This window comes from Canis lupus, chromosome 1 (genome assembly GCF_011100685.1).
Source record: "Canis lupus familiaris isolate Mischka breed German Shepherd chromosome 1, alternate assembly UU_Cfam_GSD_1.0, whole genome shotgun sequence".
Lineage (NCBI taxonomy): Eukaryota > Metazoa > Chordata > Mammalia > Carnivora > Canidae > Canis > Canis lupus.
In genome coordinates this window covers 38298633-38313151 of record NC_049222.1, presented here as the reverse complement: position 1 = coordinate 38313151, position 14519 = coordinate 38298633, and the positions used below count along the sequence as shown (strand labels likewise).

Below are 14519 nucleotides of genomic sequence, written 5' to 3'. Positions count from 1 at the left end.
TTGACAGTACTAATGATTTTTATTAAAATAAATAAAGGGACATGGCCATTGAGAGCATACTCTAAATTAACACTTCATGAAGAATTCTGGGATCAGCCCTAGTAAAATAGTTAAAATTCATCCTGACCCATGCTTTTTTTGGACAGAACTCGCTTGTAAAATGATGAACCCTCACTCCTAAGTTTCTTGAGGATGCTACTGTTGCTGGGGAAATGTCACTGTTAAAGGATAGAAAATTTATTCCAAAGAGTATTGAAGACTGACTGAATCAGGTCTGGAACATTATTGAAATAGTAAGATAAAAGCCAAGTACTTTCTGATAAAAGAAAAATTCTTTTTTAAAAAATGTAGTCCCTTCTGAATTATGGCCAAATGTCACCGAATCATTTTCAGTGAAATTTTATCTATTAACAGCGAGGAGATGGGCCCAGGCTCTGGGCTCCTCCTGGGAGCCAGGCAGCTGAGGTTCTCTCCCCTGAGATCACCGGTAATGGAAGCAGCCAAGGCTGGAGGTCATTAACATTTTGAGAACAGCGCAGACTGACACCGTGTAATGTTATGACATTTCATCTCAAGACATTTAATCTCCTTTAATCAGTGTTTATGTTGGTGATACTTCATAGTTATTTGCTTTCCCATAAAAATGGAACACTTTGGCATGTCATTAATGTAAGAGTAATTTATTTATTACCTCTTGCAATTGTTTCTAGTTCATTCTTTCTCACCGCCCCACCCCCATGCCTCCCTTCCCCTCTTTCCTTCTCCTTTGCTCCTTTTTTAAAAAAAATTTTTCTGACTTTTGCTTTCATTCATGCTATTTTGAAAGTACTTCCAGGTTTTTCTTCTGCTTTCTTCCTAGCAAGTGGGTAGTCTTGGGGTTCTCACACCTCCTTCTCAGTAAACTTTAAGAATCTGTAAGAAATTACAATCTTACCTGTCTGAAAAGTGCTGATGTTCCTCATTAGCCTTGCCTAGGAACAGCTCATTGTCCCCCGAAAGTTGCTCCAGGGATGACTTCCCCAAGAGTTTGCCTCCTCTCATTGGCTGTAGATATTGCTGTGAGCTTCTAGTCTCTGTATTCATGCGTCTGCTTCTCTGCCCTCCTTGTGAGGAGGGCACTTTATCTGACTTTAAGCCACTTAAACTTTTCTTCCCTTCTCAGGACCTCTTCATTAAATCCAAAACTGACGATTGCTGATGGTTTTATATTAGATCATGTATTCCTTAGCATAAATAAATGGTTGCACAATTCAATTCAGGAATTAGGTGTAATTTTCTTTGTTTATAAATACACAATTTGTACTATAAATTTCTTATTATGCCAAGTAGTCCAGATTTAACCTTAGTCTAAGGGAATGTTTCTCAATCTTGACACTCCTGACATTTGGGGCTGGATCATTCTTTGTTTTGGGGTATTTTTCTGTGTGCTATAGAATGTTCAGTAGCATCCCTGACCCCTGCCTACCAGATTCCAGTAGCACTTTCTAGTTGTGACAATGATATGTTTCTCCAGACATTACCAGATGTCTGCTGGGAGGTAAAATAGTGCTACATTGAGAACCACTGAGTGAGTGGAGTGTCCCTCCTTTTTGTGGGGTTATGTCTAAGTTCTAGGGCAGAGACTAAGAAGGGGTAAAGAAAGCCTTTCCTTGAAATCATTCTTCATCCACATGGACTCAGCCAAGGGGTCCCCAATCCCCTTATGACTTTAGGCCCTTGCCCATACAAAGGGCTCTCAGGGCAGTTGTCGCTGCTCTTCTGTCAGGCACAGGGGCTGTTATGCATTATTTCAGGGCGTTCTATAATGTGGCTTCAGGCCTGTCCCGGCACCATGCTGGGGGGACAAGCTGAGGAATACAGGACTCTTGTTGGCTTTAGATTCTCCCCTGAGGCTAGCAGTCCAGTTGGGTCTAATCTTGGATTCCCAACTCTCTCTTGGGAGACCTTCTTATAGGACATGTTGCTCAGGAACCCACAGTCATCTAAACCCTGCTTCTGCTGTGATTCTCCTTGTTCCCTACAGTCCTGACCATGTTACTGGAGTGTGAGGACAAGCTGGACTGGTTCTTTATCTAATTTTCCAAATATGATGTTCTATGGCCTAGAAGTTATGTACTTCATAGCTATACTTTTTAACACCAAAAAGATTTTCTCTGCTTCTCTGCTATATTATCCAATCCCTGAGGCAATGCATTCTTTTGAGTGAACAGGTGGAAAAGAGGATGCAAGAAAGTGAGAGGAAAAAATTTTGGTTGAAATTTCAGGATATATATATATATACCCATCACTTGTCTATTCTAGTGCTACATTTTTATAAGAATTTAAATATTTGGAAAACTAGATGAAGAGCCATCTTAGCCTGTAGAAAAATGATTAGGCCTGTGGGGAACCAGGAGATTCACAGGGAAGAACTTCCGAGTGGGATGTCTTGGGGGTAGGACTCCCAAGATGAAATTGGAAATCCCACATGACAGTAGTTTAGTTTAATCTGTGTTCTACGGATTTGCTTTTATTAATGATCCAAGGGTTCCTTATTAATCCTCTGCAGTTCTGGTCATCTAGTGCTCATTGGTCTTTGCAAGGCCCCCGGTCCACTCCTCACCTTTGCACTTCCCAACATGTGTTTAGCTTATATTATTCTCTTTTAAAGCATTTGTGTAAGCCATGCATTATTTCATGTAGCTTTAATTTACATACATGGTACTTGTTTCTTCTTTTTGTCACTCAACATTTTGTATTTAGGATCTGATAAGCATAAAGTAGTACCACATTTTTTGTTTTAAATTGCATTTCTCTGATGACTAATGACTTTGGACAACAACCCTGCATTTTGTTAAATATCTGGGTTTCTTTGGCTATGAATTGGCTCAAATATCCTTTACCTTTCTTTAAAATTTGAGATTCTTGTATTTTTCTTCATGTTTATATGAGTTCCTTATATGTCCTAGATAATCATGTCCTTTGGTTTTAGACATGACAAATATCATGTCTCTGTGACACCTTTATGTTAACTTTATTCACAGAAATTATTAATTTGATGTGACTAAATGCATCTATGGTGTTTTTGGAATTTTATTTAAGAAGATCCCTCTGGGGCACCTGGGTGGCTCAGTCAGCTGAGCATCTGACTCTTGGGTTTGGCTCAGGTCATAATCTCAGGGTTCTGAGATCAAGCCCCACACATTGGTGTTCCCACTCAGCAAGGAGTCTGCTTCCTGTCTGTCTCATTCTCTGCTCCTCTCCCCTGTCATGCCTCCCCTTTCATGCACACACACACTCTCTCAAATAAATAAATTAATTAAAAAAAAAAAAGAAGTTCCTCCCTAACCTTAGGTCACATTATTTTCTGCCTTTATGATTTCTCTAGATTTATTTCTTTAATATATCTGAATTCCATCTTTGTGACAGTAGGTATGGATTTTTCTCCATCATAAGCAATTATCATCACTTAATAAACAGTCTGATTTGTGATGCATCTTTATTATGTAATAAATTCTGAGATATGAGTGAGTCTATCTCACAGCAATTATGATCTTTAGGTCAATTTGTCTCTTTTTACATTGATATACTGTTTTCAATATAACAACCTGTAGTAAGACTTAGTAGCTATTAGGCCAAGTGTTCATCTCATTTGCTTATCATGCTGATATTTTCTAGAAGTATGATTCAGAATTGCTTGTAAGAAAATCAGTTCAGATGGTCAGACCACACACCAGTATTTTAGGGGGTAAACCAAGTAGAAGTAGTAGGAGCTGGTGGGTCTATTGCATTCTAGGGCAGAGCACAAAAAGTGAATAGGAATCACCATTAGACTCTGAGAGAACTCTAATTTGGAGCTGCAGGGTTGTTCAGCACATAATTAAAGAAGCACTAGTTTGTAGAAGTTGTAGAATTGAAAACCATAATAAATGAATTTAAAGCTTAATGAAAGTGTTACATAGGGTAATAGAAGCAAATAGAAGCAAATAAATAGAAAATTAGTGAACTGTGATATTGAGCTTTAAAATCCTATAAAACACAGAAGGTTGTGACAAGTAGATGGAAAATATAAGTGACAATAAACATGGAAATGGAATATAAGGGCCAACATGTATATAATTGAAATTCTTGAAGGACAAAATTTATATAACTGTCTACATAAATCAATAATAATAATGTCCAATTCATAGGGTAAAAACAAAGGGATGAAGAGCTAAATGTTTAGGCAACAATAACTGGAAACTGGGCGAGAGTGATTGGAACTACTTACTCCCAGTAATTGTTCATTGTGCTGTTGGCCAAAGGTAAAGATACCGATTACTGGTAAACTTTGCTAAGTATTGCGTATTAAAAATTTAAGGTAATCACTAAAAAGGAATAGCTGAATATTTACATTCCAAAGCTGCTAATGGAAGAGACTAGAAAGAAAACAAAAGGGAAAAAATCAATCTAAAATAAGACATGAAAAGAGATAAAAAAAAATCACAAAGTTTGGGACAAATAGAAAGTATAAAATAAAATGATAGAAATAAATCCAAGTATACCAAGAAACAGTGAAAACTGGCATAGATCATTGAAAAGTGATAAGACAAATCAAGCTATGTTCTGTTTACAAGAGACATACTTAACACATAAGCACACAGAGAACAAAACTGACAATGCTATTAGACTGAAACATGGAATTGCCAATTTGATCTACAAAACTGGCAATTGCCTATGGTTCTAGCTAATATCATAGTATCACATAATGTAGCTCTTTAGGCAGAAAGCTCTTTATCATATGAGATAAAGAATATCATTGTATATTAATAAAGTTTGAATCTGTCATGGGAACATGATACCTCTTAAGAATATAGCAGCAGAGATTAAAAACAAATTAAGCAAAAAAAATGACAAAATTATGGGAAGATATAGAAAAATCCAGAATTGTATTGGGATTTTTTTTTAAATGATTTTATTTATTTGAAAGAGAGAGCAAGCACAGAGGGAGAGAGTGAGAAGCAGCCTCTCTGCTGAGCAGAAAGCCTGATGTGGGGCTCAATCTCAGGACCCTGAGATCATGACTTGAGCCGAAGACAGATGCTTAACTAACTGAGGCACCCAGGTGCCCCTGTTGTAGGATATTTTAATACAATTCTCTCAATTCTTGAAAAATGAGTCAGCAAGTATATGGAATATTAGAATAACACAGTGAAGAAGCATCATGTGGTAGACAATGTATTTTTCTGTTGGAGAACAAACATATTTTTCAAGACCACAAAAAAAGATTTTGGAAGTCTATAGTATTTAAGACCATCAATTAAGTTTCAGTAAATATCAAGGGACTTATATCATAGAAATATAAAATTTGTTGACCACAGAGCAAGTAAACCTCAACAAATTTTGACTCAGTATTATACACACCATGTGTCCAACCACAGTGCAAGAAACAAACATTTAAAGAAGATTTTTAAAAAATCCTCTACATTTAGAAATTTAAAAGCATGTTTAATAATAATGCAGGCCAAAGGTAGGATCGGAAAGGAATTAGAGCATATTTAGAATTTAGAATACTTAAAATAATAATTTTAAGACTACTTCTCAGCCTTCTAGGATACAGATTAAGTAGTGCTTAGAGGAAAATTTACAGACTTAAAGCCACTTATGAGAAAAAAAAAGGTCCCAAATCAAGAGCTAAGCATCCACAACAGGAGCTATAAAAGGAACAAGAAAACAAACTTAAATGAAACAGAGGCAGCACATAACAAAGAGAAGAGTATAAATCAATGAAATGGAAAACAAACAGATGTTAGAGAGAATTAATAAAAGCAAAAATTGCTTCTTGAGAAAGAAAAAAATAAAATCATCCAACCCTGACGTAACTGATGCACAAGAAAAACAAAAAGACCCAAATAAACAATATGAGAAATAAAAAAAGAGCTATCACTAGAGACAAAACAGAGATAAAAGATAATAAGTAATCTGGGAAAGTTTATGTCAAAATCTTAAAAAAAAATTTAGACAAGATAGATAAATATTAGAAAAATATAACATCAAATTTATTCAAGAAGAAATAGAAAACCTGAATGGATCTATAAGCATAAAAGAAATTGAATCAATAATTAAAAATTTTCCTACAAGGAAAATACAAAGTCAAGATAGTTTATAAGTAAAAGCTATGAAATACTCACGGAAAATATCTGCCATCTTATGTAAGTTCTTCTGGAGCATAAAAAGAAGGGAACATACTTTCAACACATTCTATAGGCTAGACTAATAATAATACTAACTCCAAACAATGACAATGAGAGAAAGAATGATTATAGGTAAGTTCCATGAATTGAAAAGTCAATACAGGGGATTCCGAGGTGGCTCAGCGATATAGCGCCTGCCTTTGGCCCAGGGTGTGGTCCCGTAGACCCCGGATCAAGTCCCACCTCGGGCGCCCGGCATGGGGTCTGCTTCTCCCTATGCCTGTGTCTCATCCTGTTTCTCTCTCTCTCTCTCTCTGTGTCTTTCATGAATGAGTGAATAAATAGATAAAGACACAAAAAGAAAAGTCAGTACAGAATCATGAATGCAATATTAACACATTAAATCCAACATTGTATTAACAGAGGTAAAATATTACTATTAATTATTATATATCCCAGGCATACAAAAGTGATTTAATATCAGATGACATATTATATTAACAAATTACTGGGGGAAATGTTCTTATCAACATTTGTAGCAAAATATTTGATAACATGCATACATCAAAAATAAATAAATCACAAAGAAAAACTCCTGAAAATGGGACTAGAAGGGACATTTCCCAACCCAACAAATGTACCTACCAATCATCTATGGTAAACATAGTATTTAATGAAATATTATAGGAATTCCTTTTAAAATCAGGAATGCGGGATGCCTGGGTGGCTCAGCAGTTAAGCATGTGCCTTTAGCTCAGGACAGGATCCTGGGCTTTTTGCAGGGGGCCTGCTTCTCTCTCTGTCTCTGTCTCTGCCTCTCTTCCTCCCTGTGTCGCTCATGAATAAATAAAATCTTTAAAAATAAATAAATAAATAAATAAATAAATAAATAAATAAATAAATAAAATCAGGATTGCAACAATTGACCACCACCATTAATTTATCATTGTTCTTAACATTCTAGGTTGTGTATCAGAGGAAAATAAAACTATAAAATGATTGGAAAGAAACAAAACTATCACTACTTTTGTCATAGTGACCTCAACGTGATACATAAATTATTAGAAATAATGCTAGTTTAGCAATGTTCTTGGATGCAAGATTACTACCTAAAAACATCAGTAGAGTTTGAAAATTAAAAAAAAAGATACTTAGCATTATAAAAAATAACAGAGAAATGAATCAAGCAAATGATGTGCTAGCATTTATTAAAAATAATTAGGGTACTAAAAGCATTTAAGAAGACCTGCTGTGAGGCAGCCCCAGTAGCCCAGCAGTTTAGCGCTGCCTTCAGCCCATGGTGTGATCCTGGAGACCCGGAATCGAGTCCCACGTCGGGCTCCCTGCATGGAGTCTGCTTCTCCCTCTGCCTGTGTCTCTGCCTCCCTCTCTGTGTGTCTCTCATGAATAAATAAATAAAATCTTGAAAAAAAATTGAGGGCCTAAAGAATGAATGTATGATTTCAATATTATAACATTCAAAAAATGGTAAAACAAAAAATATATCAAGGAATAGAAAGTGTGTTTAAAAATTAAGCTAATGAAAAAAATTAAGCTAATGAGTTCTATTGGTATAGAGTAAGAAAGGAGAATAGGATGATGAACAACAAAGTTAATGGTGCTAATATTTTCTTTTTCAATTGGTAGTCGTTTATGGGCATTTGTTTGCTTTTTATTTTATAACTTGCATATATCAAATACATCCATTTCACATATCAAATATTCCCAAACAAAAATGTCTAAGGCAAGTGCCTTTTATCTCTTTATCATAATGACAGAAATTTGTCAGCATGTGCTATTTTTTCCAATATTCTAAAACAGTCTTTCCCTTCTTAAAGATTTATCCTCCTTACCCCTTTCTCATTACTCCACTTGATGATAAGATCCATGTGCCAATTGTTTTCTATTTGACCTACTCCTGTCCATTTTCTGGACTTCTTGTCTCTGCACTCTGCTTTTCAGAGGCTGCAGACTACATCACCTTGACTCACTTGTTCTCATCTTTACAGCTGGATTTGGCTAATGAGAAGCTGTAGTAGGGGACTGGAGCATGGGGGAAGAGAGACTGGGGAATTCTTCCTTCTAGCTCCATATCTTATCTGTATCCCTCATGATTGTAGCTTCTTTCAGGCATCTCCCCCTTCATCTCATTGGTTTCTGTAACACTTTCAACATTAGATGTTGCTAATCTCAGGTGCATCAGTTTCCCTGGTTTCTTTCCTGAATATTTCCCAGCACATCTAAGTAGCTCTTCCATTAAAGCCACTTAATTTGTATGATCTGTAGTAAATTTTTATTTCTGTCAGAATCTTGTTATACTCCTGCTCTGTCTCAGTCAATTGCTATGTCCTCAACACTTAGAATACCAAACGCAGTAGTAACTAAAAAAGAAAAAAATAAGTTAACAAACCCAAAAGATAGACTCTTGTACCTTAGAATTTAAAATAACTTTAATGAGTATGTAATCCAACTTTCCCTGTTATAGATGTGATAATAAGTCTTGCAGAAGCCAAGCTCACTGGGGAGGAATTCTAGTGCCTCGCCTAGAGCACTGGCTAGAGATAGATGGTTTCTTTCTTTCTTTCTCCCTTTCTTTGTTTCTTTCTCTCTTTTTAAAAGATTTTATTTACTTATTTGACAGAGAGAGCACAAGTAGGGGGAGTTTGTTTGCTTGGGTCAAGGTCCCATGCCAAATGCCTCATGGGCTGCTATAAAATGATAGTGACTAAATAATCCTTCTCAGATGCTCTTCCTTGGAGATTTTGAATGAAAAATACAAGGAATGTGCTCCAGCTGATAATAAAGACTAATGCTGTAAAATATACAAAAGTCAGGTATCAGAGACTATACGATGGCAGTGGTCATAAGAAACTGTTAGTATATAAAGGTTATGAACACTTTCAAGTTCAAAGTACAGATGTCATGACTAAGCAGAAAGTAAAAGATATACAGCAGCAGAGACAGAGGAGCTGAGTCACAGTATTGGCAAGAGATTGTCTAGAGAGTTTTAAGTTAATGTTCATAGTAAAGCGATGTTGGATTTTTAATCATTTTCTAATTCCCAAGCTTTATTCTTCTGAGTACCAGAATATACCTGTTACTGGATTAAAGATTTCCTTAGTTCTTTTGTCCATCTATATATTTTCAACAAACCCCCATTATCTGAAGTTCTAGAAAATGCAAAAGAGTGGAGGAACCAAAGCTCTGGCTCTCAGTTTGATCTTTTCACCACATCACTCACATCAAGGTATCAATCAAATTTGAATCTCATTTATGATTCCTTCCTATTCCGGCCTGGCTTAGAGAAAGTTTAAAAATCCCATTCTTTGATAATTTTCCCAATGTTTGCTGTCTAATACTTCTTTTCTTTTACATTATCTGTGTGAGTTTTGGAAAACATTTGGCAACAACCCACAGATAATCCAAAGAGTAAATTCAAATTTCCCCAAATTTACTATATGTATTTTTTTTTTTTTACAGATAACCTAAAGTATAAATAAAGAAATAGAAAAATAACAAATATCTGAAGACTGGCAGTCTTAATGTCCAAAATCCCAGGAAGGACTGCTCAGAGAATAGAATCTCAGGTGGTGAGGCAGCTCACCAGGAGAGCAAGACAGAATGAAATGTAATGTGTGGAGCAGAGAGCACTCAGGGGTATATAAAGAGCAGCCTCGCACAGTCGAGCGCATTCTTTTGGATGGATTCATGAAGGGGTGATTAGTATGAGAAAAATGTAGGGATGTCATTTATCTTGATTTTCCCAAAGCCCTTGACAGAATACTTTCCTGAAGACTCTCTCACAAAAAAGGAACTCAAATTGCCTTGAAAATTGGCTGATGAGTCCAAAATAAAGAAAAATGATAAATAACAAATGCATCTAGTTCTAGGAAAGTAGCTGAAAATGACAAAAGAATTGATATCATTTTTTTCATTTTCTCACATTTTCAAAAGTTACCTGAAGGTAGTTTTTTAAAAATATGCCTTGAGTTACACTTACTGTGTATGAGGTACCCTGAGTGCAGCGACTATATATTCTGAGCCGAAATGAGGAAGGCTTTATTGGGCTTCTGGGTACAAGAGGTGGTGAGATGCCGTTTGGAGGCCAACTTATTAGAATTTCTGGCATGTTCTTTATTGTAGTACATCGGAATTTCAGGACAAACTTTAAATCAAGATAATTCTAGAAAATTCTGGACCTATTTATCAAGAAGTGAGATTTGTGATTCCTGATAACAAAGAGCTTAGAGTCCAGGATAAGGGAGTTGAGGCATGCTCATGCACACCTTAAACATGGTAAAATGGTATCAGAAACCTGGAGATAACAAAGGCTATGAACATCAGACCTGGTTTGATTCTCTTTTCCTCTCTGCTACAACCCTTTCTTCTCATAACCTGAGAGATTCTAAAATGTAAACTAGCTGATGTCATTACACTTAAAACCCTGCAAGGACCTTCCATTGCTCTTTGAAAATAATTCAGAGATCTTGTTAATCATTGTATTTTCTCCCTGCTCCATCACTCAACAGGTCTGGCACATTGTAGGAACTCATTGTCTGCTGAAAAAAAAAGGAAGGAATCCATGAATGATGAATAAATATATATGCGGTGTAAAAATACTGCTGAGCATTTAACCTGAGTTTTCTTCTTTTTTCTTCAGAGAGGTCTCAGATTTCTAACACAGCTGTAGGAATGTAGTGACAACTCCTATCAATAAAAATGATTAATGTGGCTGACAGACATTAGGAACTTTAAAGCATCAGGTTGTATTTTTAGCACCTATGTCCAATTAGTTCCCCAAACCCAAAGATGTCTTATGTTTGGACACCATTATACCCGTTGGGCCATTGTAAAGGGTATACAAATTGTGATCTACACAACTTTAGACCTGAGAACAGAATCTGAGATGTGAGAATTTTCTCAAATGTAAAAAATATGTGAGTCTTCAGTGCCTTCACTGTAGTTACTTAGCTTTATTCATCTTTCATTCCCCACTGTGTCTGTTATTATACCTAAGTCTGAGTTGGGAATTAATCCGTATTTATTTGTTTAATGGGATTTTGAAATAATCGTAGGTATTCTTATAATTCGTGTTCTCATTTGGAAATAATTCCAGTTTACAAACTAATATTTTAACAATGCATAGTTGGTCAGCTTATTTTAAAAAGCTAGTAGAGAATTATAAAGGTGATTCTGGCATACCTTAAAATTTTTAACTTTTAAGACATGAAGCATACCTTTATTCCGCAATTTTTGAGATAGAGCTCAGGCCTATTCTTTGGCCATTTACATCCTATTTTTGGGGTCCACTGGTAAAAGTTCTGACTTATCTTTATTATATTACATTAACTGCAAGCTTAAGGCATGAGCCTAAATTTCCATATTCTTAGAAATAGAATGAGAAGTAAGATACTTCTGACAATATCGGTTCAGAATCCTTTTAGGCTTTTTATCTTCCTTCCCATGAACCTTATACAGTGGCCTTGTCCACAACTTATCTGAGAGTGAATTTTTAAATGAGTCACCTATTTTTTTCATCTTTCCAAGCCATTCAATTTCACCTTGATGGAAACAACCATTCTGTTTTCCCAGTTACACTTCGTTTATTCAGTAGTAAATTAAATTACATACTTATAATTACCAATACAATCAGCATAAAGAGATTGGGAACAGACATCAACTCTTAGTAAGCATAGCATTCAAAGATAGGAACAGAATGTCAACATTCCAGAAGATGCATTAGTGTGAGCATTCACTTACTCTTTTTTGTTGTTGTTTTTTTTCATTCACTTACTCTTAAGCAGGATCTGCTAACCTGAGTCAGTTTGGAGAACTATTGTTTTGTAATTGTAATTATGTTGTAAGTACATGATTAATAACCATTGTCTAACTAATGAATATAGTCAGAGAGAGAGTATGCACAGCATCTCCTAAAGAGCCTCATTATTTAGGCTACAAAGAACTTGACATTCTGGACCACACACTGATCTTGACTACTTTGTGACTGTGACTTTAAGATGAAGAAGAACATTTGTGAATCGGATCCTTTGTACACTATTCATTTAAGAAAGTGTTGACTTTAAAAAGTGGTGACTGAAGATGGAAGAAGTGTGAAATTCAACTATAGTTGTGAAATTCACAATCATTTACACTTTGATGCTAATGGTTCTAATGAAAATAACTTTTGCATATAGCACATTTAAAAGGGTTTTCAGGAACATTATCTCATTTGAGCCTCACACCCTATGAGCTCAGTACTGTAGGTATAGTCATTACCCTAGTTTCTGAGATGAGGGAACTGCGGCCCAGGAAAATGGAGTGATTGCTCTATGATTTTATGACATTAATATATAATAGTAATTCAAATCATATCACTTCAATTTTTTGTTTTTCCCTGTTTGTTGTGTAATAAATTATCTTGAGCATTTGTTCAATAGGGGGAAAAAGTGCAATGAATTACTACTATTTTTACCCTTAACTCCATTGCTACATGCTTACTACCCTATGAGTTAATATCTCTGTAGAGGTTTGTTTTTCCTACAAGACAGAGCTACAGGAAAACAGTGGTCATCTCCTCTTTGAATGCCAGTCCTATTTTTAATAGGACATATTAATTTGGCTGAACTGATTTCTAAGAGACAGAACTTTACCCATTTTAGGAATAAGAATACATCTTCGGAGCATGTAGTATTATTTCTAAATAAAATTTGGTGTTTTTCAAAAAGAGAGCAAGAAAAAAACTTGGAGATTTGAAGAGAAAGAACACTTCAGTGCCTTTTTAAGAGAACCTCAAGATGAGATGATTCATATTATTATCCTCACATTCGTAGGATGTTTGCTTACTAAATCTGTTTTTTCTATTTTTAATTCACTATTCTTTCTTTTTATTAACTTCTTCATGCTGACTTCATTGTGTCTTTTAATTATTAAACTACTTGAGTTGAATATTCATTTATTTTATATTTTCTTTGTTTTAATTTTTTATTTATTTATGATAGTCACAGAGAGAGAGAGAGAGAGAGAGAAAGAGAGGCAGAGACACAGGCAGAGGGAGAAGCAGGCTCCATGCACCGGGAGCCCGACGTGGGATTCGATCCCGGGTCTCCAGGATCACGCCCTAGGCCAAAGGCAGGCGCCAAACCGCTGCGCCACCCAGGGATCCCTATTTTATATTTTCAAAAAATATTGAAAATATCTTTGTCAGGTTATGATATGAGTCTTATCCTGGCTTTGATGAAATAATAGGAAGCTTCATCTTTCTCTACTTGATCAGAAAACATTTAAATAACAAAAATTATTTCTGTAAGAGTTGGAAGGATTTTCTATAAAAACTGGCAGTTTGGTGGAGTAACTTTCACTTTTTTTTTTTTTTTGATAGGTTGCTATATGTTCTGGATTTCTTTTAATAATTTATATTTTCCTAGAAAACTATCAGTTTCCGTTTCATTCATGGTTAAAAACTTATTTTCAGAGTTAAATAAACTAATCCTTTACTCATTTAAAATTTTTTCTTTGTATATTTTATTATTTTGTCTTTTATATTTTAATTTTAATTTGTTATTTTAAGAAGCATTTATGCTTCTTTCCCTTTTTTTCTCTTAATGATTAGCTAATGGTATGTTTTAAAATAATTTTTCTGCCCTCCTGCAAGTAATTTCCTTTCTTATATATTTATCAGTTCCAATTTTTGCCCTTTATTGTCTGTTCATTTCTATTTTCTAATTTCTGGTTTCATCTTTACTTATTCCTTCATTTTGTCTTCCTTAGGGGTTTGTATCTTACTGTGTATGTTCCAAGTTCTTGAACTGAATTCCTTACTTAATTTAATATTATTATTTAGTGATGTGTTTAAGTCTATAAACTATCTTCCTGTATGTAGGACTTTTTTATATGTCTTTTAAAAATGTTTTTCCTTTTATTATTTTACAATTTTTCTGTAATGTTAACCTTGATTTTTCTTTCAATTGTAAATTTTGTGAGAGGCAGTTTTTACATTTCAAAAAGGTGAGGATGTTTGTTTTACATTTAAATTACATTTATATTATTATTTGCTAGATTATTGAATTCTAGATAAGAAAAGCGATCTGATTATTTGTACCTTTTGGTATCTATTATGTTTTCCCTGAGGCTTAATATATGGTCAACTTTTACAAATTATCTGTGGATACTTTATGGTGAATTCTCTTTATGGTGATATGGACAGTATACATTGTGTTATATATTATGCATATATATACACACAAACATTTATTTATCTCGCTTTCTCCCTTTATATGTTTGCTGTATTTCACCATAAAATATATATAAACATATGTTAGCATTATATATATATATATATATATACATATATATATATATCACAATCAG

General features: G+C 34.8%; 1 protein-coding gene across 10 annotated transcripts in view; it reads left to right on the top strand.

Annotated features, from left to right (window-relative positions):
• Positions 1 to 14519, top strand: part of LOC102154803 (DDB1- and CUL4-associated factor 13-like) — a 212062-nt gene that overhangs the window by 139768 nt on the left and 57775 nt on the right. The window contains exon 8 of one of the 10 annotated variants that reach the window (XR_005353649.1): positions 147 to 272. The exons of the other annotated variants lie outside the window; for them this stretch is intronic. The gene's annotated coding sequence lies outside the window, so the exon portion shown is untranslated. The remainder of the gene's footprint in view (positions 1 to 146; positions 273 to 14519) is intronic. 10 annotated transcript variants of the gene reach the window in all.